The 9,478-nt window shown below is 54.7% G+C and overlaps 1 long non-coding RNA gene across 1 annotated transcript; it reads left to right on the forward strand.

Moving 5' to 3' along the window:
- The first annotated feature begins 405 nt into the window (after positions 1-405).
- LOC123389329 lies at positions 406-968 on the forward strand. Its single transcript, XR_006603933.1, has 2 exons — positions 406-462; positions 615-968. It is a non-coding gene; the product is annotated as an uncharacterized LOC123389329 (long non-coding RNA).
- Positions 969-9,478: the final 8,510 nt, after the last annotated feature.

Raw genomic sequence — 9,478 nt, forward strand, 5'->3', positions numbered from 1 at the left:
ACACTTGCTGTGTAGTCTGGTTGAGTACAGAGTTCCGCGTTGGAGATGATGTCCCAATCCGCGTGCTGCGGCCAAGGTCGTGTTGCCTTCTCCAGTTCCCGGGAGGTCTGGCATCGCGTGGATGCGGGGCAGGGCGGGGAGGGGCCCCATGAGTGCAAGTGCAAGTGCTCCACAGGGAAACCCTCAACTAGGGGCCCCGCCCTCCGCCCTGCACCTCAGCGGGACTTTCTCTGACTCCGGAGCTCAGGGGCCCAGCCCCTTGGGGATTCTTTTTTTTTTTTTTTCTTAAGATTTTATTTATTTATTCCACAGAGAGAGATCACAAGTAGGCAGAGAGGCAGGCAGAGGGGAGCGGGAAGCAGACTCCCTGCTGAGAAGAGAGCCCCATGCCGCGCTGGATCCCAGGACCCTGAGATCATGACCTGAGCGGAAGGCAGACGCTTAACCCACTGAGTCACCCAGGTGTGCACCCCACCCCCCCACTCCCCACCCCCACCCCCCGGGATTCTGGAAGACAAATCCATTTGATTCTCTTCCGCCCTCCTGCAAGCTCTTGAGTGCGGAGCTTTTCCCACTCTGCTGAGTCATTACCACTTGTCCCTCTGCTTCTCCAGAGTCCGGATATGGGTTGAAATCTCCTATCTCCTGGCGTCACCGGCCGTTCTGAACTTGGATTTTTATACATCTCCCCCTTTACTGTCACTTTCGTGAAAGGCTGGGAGTGAGAGAAAGCCGCCACGTGTCAACCCGCCACATTTACCTGGATTAGAATCTCGATCTTGTTTCAGTCTATTTTTTTTTTCCCCACACTTACAACATATACAGTTTTCCATGTGAGTTTTACGGATGTCTTTCATGATTGCTGGATGATATTGTCTATTCCGTCCAGGAGGTATGGGGTGACTCACTGACCTTCTCCCTTATTACGGGCGTTTCATTTGCTTCATAATAAACACCTTTGTGCATATGCCTTTTTTCCGTTCCTTGGACTGTTTCCTTAGGCTCTATTCCAAAGGATATGGATCTTTTGAAAAACCCTGATCAGTTTTGCCAAATTGCCAGAATGTTTGTACCAATTTCACCTGTGGGCAAGAGAGAGGGAGAGCCGTCATCACCACCTGGTTGGCCTTCTATGGCTATGCAGAACTTGTTGAAGAATTGGATTTCCTGCAGGCTTCCCCAGCACCGAGTTCCAATGAATCTGTGGAGGCTGACAAAGGCATTCATTCTTGCTAAGAAATGTGCCATGCTTGTTTCGACCAGTTAACGAAAACAATGTCAGGGAAGGGAGAAAGGAATGTAGGTTACTTGCTTTTCTTCTTTAGTCTTGCACAGTGTTGCGGCAAAAAGTACAGGTAAAGGACAAATAATTTCTTTAAAAATAGCGTGAGTTGAAATGAGCTGGGATGGCCAGTCACTTGTAAACAGGAGACTCTTACCACTTGGCCTCATTCTGCGTTGAACAAGGGTGTTTTTGTAAACCAGGAGGGTCACCTTCTGAAATCTGGTAAGAGAGACTTGCAGACCTTCTCAGAGGGAGGAACGGGCGACGTCCTTATGTCAGGCTTCATTTTACAGATGAGGAGACAGAGCCCAGAGAGGGAAGGGGGCTGGTCCACCGCCATGGAGCGAGTCAGCCACAGGGCCTTTCTGGAAGAGAGCCCGGACTGCCCAGACCAAGATGCTTCCCTGTAAATTGGGTGAGCCTGAATCGTGGCTAGCATTTGTCAGCATCTCATCTGTGACAAATAGGATGTCAGTGGTGGCACAAGCAGGCCGTGGGCTTTTCCCCAGCACAGCACTATGGAGGGACTAGGACAGCAGCCGCCGAAACAATGTCACACTTCGCGGGGAGCCTGTTGGCAGCTGGACGTGCCGTGAATTGTGGCTCTTGGCTCCTCCCTGCTTGGGGCCTTCCGGAGGGGAGGGCAGCCATCTGTGAGGCTGGCGACGCATCGGATTGGGAAACTTAGGTCCTGGGCTCCCCAAATAGCCTAGCAACTCTTCGGACTTGCTCTGGAAACCCTAAGCCTCATTTTGACCCTGACTCTTTCTAGACTTCCAGCCGGCCCTAGTGGCAGCAGGACTGAGCTGGGGATTGTCCTGTGAGAGCAGGATGGTGCTGTCTGGCCTTTCTTCCCAGACCCTGGGGCTTCTCATGGACTCTCTGTGTTTCCCCATCTAGCCCGACTGAGCAGACTGCCTCCAAGTCCACTGTCACAGGCCCATCTCAGCTGGCCACTGGCAGGTATTCCTGGTCTGAGTATGCGGGCACCCCTGAGCCTCAGCTGTCTCCTCAGGAGAATGGAAGATGTTGGGGGAATGGATGAAATTGCTGATTGCCAACCCCTTCTGGCCTGCAGATACAATACCTTTCATGTTGTTCAAGCTGTTGGCCGTCCCTGCTTCATGCCATTTTGAGGATTAAAATGAGAGTGCTCCTATCCCCCGCTCAGCACCTCTCCCACATGTGGTAACCACCTACACGAGGGCTAAGCAGTCTCTAGACTTGGGGTCTGGGCAAGGAACAAGTAAGCAAAATGGTACCCAGCGTCTAGTAGTTTCTAGGTACTTTCTATGTCATATCATTTCATCCTCTCAACAATCCCAGGGAAGGTTAACATGATTGTCCTCGTGTCCTGGATTAGGAAACTGAGGCACAGCGATATTTAAATTTGTCCCAAATTACACGGCCAGTGAGCAGCTGAGCTGAGCCTAGAGGTTTATTGCTTTTCCCTCAGTCCACTGCCACTTTCCGTGTCCTACTGAAGAAGTCCCAGTGGTGGGGACTGAAATGAGGACAATTCCCCCAAATTTAAATGAGAAACATAAAAAGGGTATTATGAGTTATTTCCAATGAATTAAGAAGCCTCATGCATATAATGTTTGAGTTCATAAAATAACACGAATCATCATATAATTCCATGAAGGAGAAACTCTTGTCTCCATTTTACAGGTAAGAAACCCGAGGCTCAGAGAGGTTAGCGGACTGACCTAAAGTCACACAGCAGGAAGCAGAACAGCTGACATCCACATTTAAGTCTGCTGGCTCTCTCCATGCTGGGCAAGAGCCACAGGCTTCTAGCATCCAGGCTGTAGGCTAGCTGGTTCTGTAATCTTGACATCCAGGGGCTCAGGTGGTTTTTCTCCCTTCTGTCCCTGTCTTGTATACACTGTACCTGCCTGTGGTGGTGCAGGATCAGGTTGGTGGGCAACAGATGACCTCACTGGGATCACCATGAGTTGCAGCAACGCTGCAGCATTCTTGCAGCTGTCCCCTCCCCCCAGCACACGCACACCAGATCTCAGTGGCCCGGAGGATGGGGGTGGGGGTGGCAGAGGGGGCGGAGGGCCCTCCTGGCTCAAAATAGCTCTGTGTTATTAGCTGCATTTAATTGAAGGTGTTTCGAGGGCAGCCTCCACCGGGCCCAAACCAAATGGAAAATGACACACTGTCAAATTAATGTCCCCAGACCATGATAAATGGCCGGGGTGGTGAGTAATGCTTCCATTTCTTGTTTTAAAGGAGAAGGATGCAGCCAGGCTCTGGGAGTCCGTCCCTATCATGTGGGGGAAAGGTCAGGGGCATCCTCAGGATACACAGCCTTCCTCGCTGGCCTGCCCACCAGGATGGGCCTCTCTGGCTTCTGCTGAACTGTGCTTTCTCTCCTTCCTGTCTCTGGAGGCTGGCGAGATTGCCGAGCAGCCTGCGAACCTCCAGGCCAATGTCCAGGGAGGAAGGCGCAGGAGATAAGACTAATTCTTCCTCCCCCTGCACCCCCGCCCCCCAGCTGTACTTTATACCTTCCAACCTTCCAGAGCCCAGGCACCTCTGCTCCCTCATTTGATTAGCTGGCATAGGAGGCCTGCTCCTGACCTCCAGCGGCACCTTCCCCACCCTGCCCTTGGCTTCAGCCAGGCTGGTTCCTCGACCCGCCCTGCACCCCCAACCTCTTGGACCACGCGGACCGAATACTGAGCGCCGGCCCCATGCCCGGCCCTGGGCTTGGCGCTGGAGACGCAGGAAGTTGCAAGAGTCCGTCCCTTCCCTAGAGGACACAGACAGCGCCTAATGGCCAGAGCCAGCTTGGCACCCTAGCCGGGCTGCAGTGGTCTCAGAACATAAACACTTCCCCGAAGATAAACATCAGGCCACAAGCAAGACAAAAACAAGACCCCTCCATAATGGTGTCTGAGCGCAGACAAAAACAAGACCAGCGTCCAAACCACATAATTCACCGACCATCCCCCTAGCCTGGCTGATGTCAGGGGCTCCCAGGTCTTCGGCAATTGCAGTTGGGGCTTTGCTCTAGTCTTCCCTCCCTGATAAGATTCCTTAGGATGCTGAGTCACAGAACCCCCACTTCCTAACGGCATGAATCCCAGAATAGAGCTCTGCTTCCTCGGGTCCTGCCCAGAATCACCTATCAGTGGCTCGAGTCCTGGGCTCATTCCTACACCCTCTCACGGAGGGGCCCCACCGCTCCCCGAGGTGTGCCTTCTCTTCCCTTGTTGCAACAGGTCATACGCTCCCCTTTGTTCAAATACAGGTGTGTCCCTCATGGTCTTTGGCTGGATGGCGTTGGCACCACCGACCTTGGGCGCAGGGCGGGGCAGAATTATGCGTGAGCTAGATTGCCCCACAGATACTTTGTTACAGGAACAACGGTGCTGGGACCGTTCATTCGGGATGGGGAAACTTTGTGGAGGAGGTAGCAAGAGCTGGTTGTCAAAGGAGGGCAAAATGAACAAGCGAGGCATGGGGTTAGTGGACACCGGGACCCTCCATGGACACCAGGACCCTCCTCTGTTTATCAGGGGAAGTTCTGTTTATCCTTCAGAGCTTGAAGTGCTTGACACTTCCTCTGAGCTGCCCTCCAAGCCTGCCTTGGAGTCCCGTCGCCACTCTGGACTTTAGTTTCCCTGTTTGTCAAGTGAGAGGATTGGACTAAATCAGCACTTTTCCAATTTCTTTTTTAAAAGAATACAACCCTTTGCACAAAGGGAATCTTATCAGCAGCCCAACACATAAGGGACACAAAAGAGAGAAATGGAGCTGCTGTGGTTGAATTGGGGGCTGGGAACCTGCTTCTTAGCATTTTAGTAACTCCTGGGGGTGGGGGCAGGTGTCCTGGGGACTTGGAGGCTCCTCGGTACCAGCGGGAAAGGCGCGAGATGGGAGAGCATCTGTGGTCCCTCTCCTCCATCCTCCAGGAAGCTTCCCACAGACTAGAGCCCGTGTTCTGTTTGGCTCCCTGTCCCTGAGCCCGTATGCGCAGGATGCTGAATGGATGCTGTCTGTGCCTGGTCCTCACATCACCCCTGCCAGGGTCTGGCTCCTGCATTTTCCAAAAGGCACTGTTGAGGACCCTGGGGGGGCCCAGGTCAGGAAGGGGCAGAGCCCCAGGCCGTGCAGGCTGTGATGTCCAGCCAGAGATGTCCTGGTCTCTCCCTTCCAGCCAGCACTTTCCCCACTGTGTGGGGAGCCAGCGCGCAAGCCCTGTCCTGTCCATCCATCCGTCTGTCAGCCTCAGTGGGTTCAGGCTCCTCTCCTTCCCCCTGACAGCCAGAGGCAATATTGAGGGCACAACCGCCTCTCCAGGCTCCATTATCACCAACTCCCCTGCTGCTGCCAATGGGCCATCAGTCCCTGATGATACGTCGCAGAAAATTGGTTGTCAGGCCAATAAATATATCCGATTGGATTTTTGACATTCGGGCGAGCCCATTCGTAAGGCATTTGATTAAAGAGCTAAAAGGTAGCGCCGTGAAAGCTGCCCTCAGTCTGGCCTAAATAGGGTGCTGTCTTCCCTCTGGGCGAGCTGCTCCCTCCTTCTCCATCTGCTCTTTCTCCTCCTTTCCCATTTTCATCCTTCACTGCTCTGAAAGCACCGAGCGCCATCAGAGCTCCCGGTGGTGGGAGGGCAGCCTGGCCCAGCGCGCGAGAGGAATGGCCTTCCCTTGGCTGCTTGCTGGGGAGGCTCAGGCCTCCAGGAGCTGGCCTCCATCCCGGCTGGAGCCCTGCCCGTGCCTGTCTCCTGTCAGCGGGCATCACTCACCCAGGGCCAGCCCCTTCCTTTTCCTGGGGCTGAAGGCATAGGAAGAGACCCCATGGGACAGGCTGAGTTCATGTCTCTGCTCCGCCCCTGCTGGGCTCTCTGAGCTCATACCCATGAGCTTTATTTCTCTATCTGTAAAACGGGAAGAATAACCCGGCCACTGCTTCCATGCACACACTTCTACGGCTTGGGGTAAAAATGTCATGGTCGATTAATGTGCGACACACATTCCCCGACCGCTGTTGGCGATGACATAATCACGGTGGGACAAGGCACCCCGTTATTTTTAGCTTGCCCTTACCGACTCCAAGTTTGGCAAGAAGGCGTTGTGATGATTGGCATCACCGTGGAGCAAAGAGCTTTGTTGAATCTGCTTCTTTTTCATTCTGAAATCCTGCCCCTATCATGGAAGTTCCTTTTGCTGTGTTGGGGGCACGAGATGTTGCCTGGGAACTGTCGTCTCACTGTGGCCGGGCAGCTGAGAAGACGGAGGGCCTAGAGGGCCCTGGGCACAGAGCGGATGTGTCCTCCCTCCTCCTCACATCCTCCAGCCCCAGAGCCAGCACCCTTGTGCAAGCTCTCAGTGTCTCTCGGGGGTCTGGGCAACAGCCTCCCACTAGTCTCTCTTGCCCCCCATTCCATTCCCTTCATGGCTCCTGCCCAGATCTTCCTGAAATCCAGCCCAGTGCTGTCACCTCCAAGCTGCAGGATGGGGTGGTTCCTGGGCTCCCAGAACACCTGCTTCTAGTCTTACAGCCCTGCAGCTGATGCCCCTTTCAGTTGTCCCCAAGCATCCAGAATATTCTCTTGCCCACACCATAGTCCCCTGAGTCCCACCCCCAGGCCACACTCATTTCTCTTTGTGTCCACAATTTCTATGCCATCTGGAGCTCCCTGACCCCTGGGACAGTGTCCTGTGTCTTTCCTCCCCCACACTGACCCTTCCCTAGCCAGGCCCTGGCACTCCATAAATTGACTGACTGGCCAAGAGCCCATCTCTGATCTGGAGCGAGAAGAACCGTATGTATTCACTGACGTATTTTCAAGATCCCAGATCTGAACACATGCCTGGCACGGGCTGTGCTCATGACATCATGTGTCTCAAACGGACCCAGATCTGCCAAAGCGGGGCTCTGGGGCCTGTGCTTGCCCTGGAAGGCATGGGGTGCCCGTGCTGGGAGATGGCACTGTGTGTCCCGCCGCTGCACCTAAGTCCTCCTGCTGGTCCTCTGCCTGCTTCCCTGCGCGGTGCCTTCCTGGATGGCCCTAAGTCCCCTTAAGGCTTGATCATTCCAGTTGATGGGGCTGAATTCGCTGGCTCATTGGTCTTTAAGCTGGAAGACAGGCTTGCCAGCAGCTGCCGCCTCCCCCAAACAAGAGGCACCTTTGCCGCAGACCTCCAGCCATTTTCCTACAGATTCCAATATGGCTGCCTGGTCACTGGTGTCCTTTTGTTCCTTCAGTGGGATGGCAGGCCTCACTTACTACTTTATGGAGGAAAGTAGAAACTGGAGAAGACCAGCTAGGAAACCCCCTCCATTCTACAGACCAGAAGGAGACCTGGAGAGACCAAGGACCCCAACCCCTGGTGCCCAGGCCCCACAGGGTGTCAGAGGGACAGAACCCTCTGCTGAGGCTCCCAGGACCCGCCCTTCTCTCCACTGCACTCTCCGGGAACACATTCCCTGCCCTGGCTCTCCGCTGAGTCTTCCTCTGCTCCTGGTTCCTGATGACATCATGTGCATGCTTTCCATGCATTACAAGCTCTATGTCCCTTCCTGATGCCGGACCCTCTGAACCACCCTGGGTCTCTGGCTTCCTGTGAGATCAAGAGCCCAGGAGGGCTCAGAGGACCCCCAGCCCCTACTTCGTGACTGTGTCCTCGATGGCTTGGGCTCAGGGCCAGGGCCTCTGCTTGGAGCTCAGGGCAGACAGGGTGCCAGTGGAACTCTTTCAGCCCTGTCCTTGACAGTGTGCAGGATGCAAAAAGTTCTGTCCCCTCTCCGGGCCTCGCCATTCTCATCTGCAAAATGGACACAATTAAACAACTCCTACCTGCTTCTAGGCCACAATAAAATGAGGGACAAGGGTACCGAGCCAGAGGGGATCCCCGAGGCTCCTTCGGATCCTGGGCATTCTTGCAACAAGAAGGCGCCTCCTAGGAATGAAGCAAGACCTGTTTCCACAGCTAATGCAGATGTAAGAGGAGCCCCTGAACCATGTCATCTCCAAGGCCCGGGCAAATGACAGTAAATGTCTGCTGCCTTGTTTGCCTTATCTGTGAAATGGAGATAATAACACCTAAGACACGCCCAAGATCATCGTGAGGATTAAATGGAAACACAGAGGTACACTTCAGAGGGCAGCGAGCTGAGCATACAGAGTGTCCCGGGGGCTAATCCCTGGGGGTTCACAGAGCTGAGTGCCTGGTACCGAGTAGACGGTTTATGAACGTGCATTACCTACAGTGAGAGCCATGGCCAGGGCCGGCTCACCCACAAGTCTCTAAAGTTTGGTGCAAGGTCAGGCCTGAAGGGTGCAGGGAGGAATGAAGGAGGGGAGGTGACCAGAGGCACATCCAGAAATCAGGAAGAGGACAGGTCTAAGAGTCACCCGCGAGTGGAAAGGGGGCTGGGTTTGGCATCCGGTAGACCTGGGTTCAAATTACAGCTTTGCCACTGACCAACTGTGTGACCCTGAGCAAGTCAACTTGGCCTCTCTGAGGATCTGATTTGCCTCTGAAACACGAGAGTGAGGAATGTCCTCCTCTCAAGAGTCCTGGGAGGGTTCAGCGAGGGGGTGTGCAGAAGGTCCCCGGCGCAGATAAGTCGATACCCAGCAGTACCTCTCTTGCTCCCCACCCCCCTGCTTCCCCGTCTACCATATTGAAAATAAGGGGCCACTTCCTGGCTGCAGGAACCAGGGATGTCTCCCTGGAGGAGGTGGGCTGGGCCTCGGCTCCAGCGAGGCCAGGAGAGGCTGAGTGTTGGATCACAAGGCTCTTCTCCTTCTCCAGAGGGCATCTGCATGTCACCGTGCGGGGGGACAGACGGCTACCCCATCAGGCTGCCTCTAAAAATAACCTCCCATCTTGCTCCCAGCATTGGCACATGCTCTGGGCTTCCTCCTGGCGCTGGCCCTGCCCTGGCAGCCTTCTGCCGGTGGCTCTGTCTCTGTGCAGGGCTTCTGGAGGCCAAGACCAGCAGGACCGGAGACCTGGGGAGAGGCAAAGGCTCTTCTCAGAGGAGTGAGTCCCTGGGCCTCAGGAACGCAGGTTGAGGCAGGACCTCAGTGGTCCATTGTTTCGGTCGAGATCTGCCTTTGAACTTCCGGCCTGTTTGTCCGTCCAGGCCCCCCTGTCTGGTGGAGCAGTGGGGTCACTGTGGAGGGGAGGTGGGCGTGCACAGCCTTTGTATACT

Source organism: Mustela putorius, unplaced genomic scaffold (assembly GCF_011764305.1).
Source record: "Mustela putorius furo isolate JIRA1106 unplaced genomic scaffold, ASM1176430v1.1 tig00003972_pilon_pilon_pilon, whole genome shotgun sequence".
Taxonomy (NCBI): domain Eukaryota; kingdom Metazoa; phylum Chordata; class Mammalia; order Carnivora; family Mustelidae; genus Mustela; species Mustela putorius.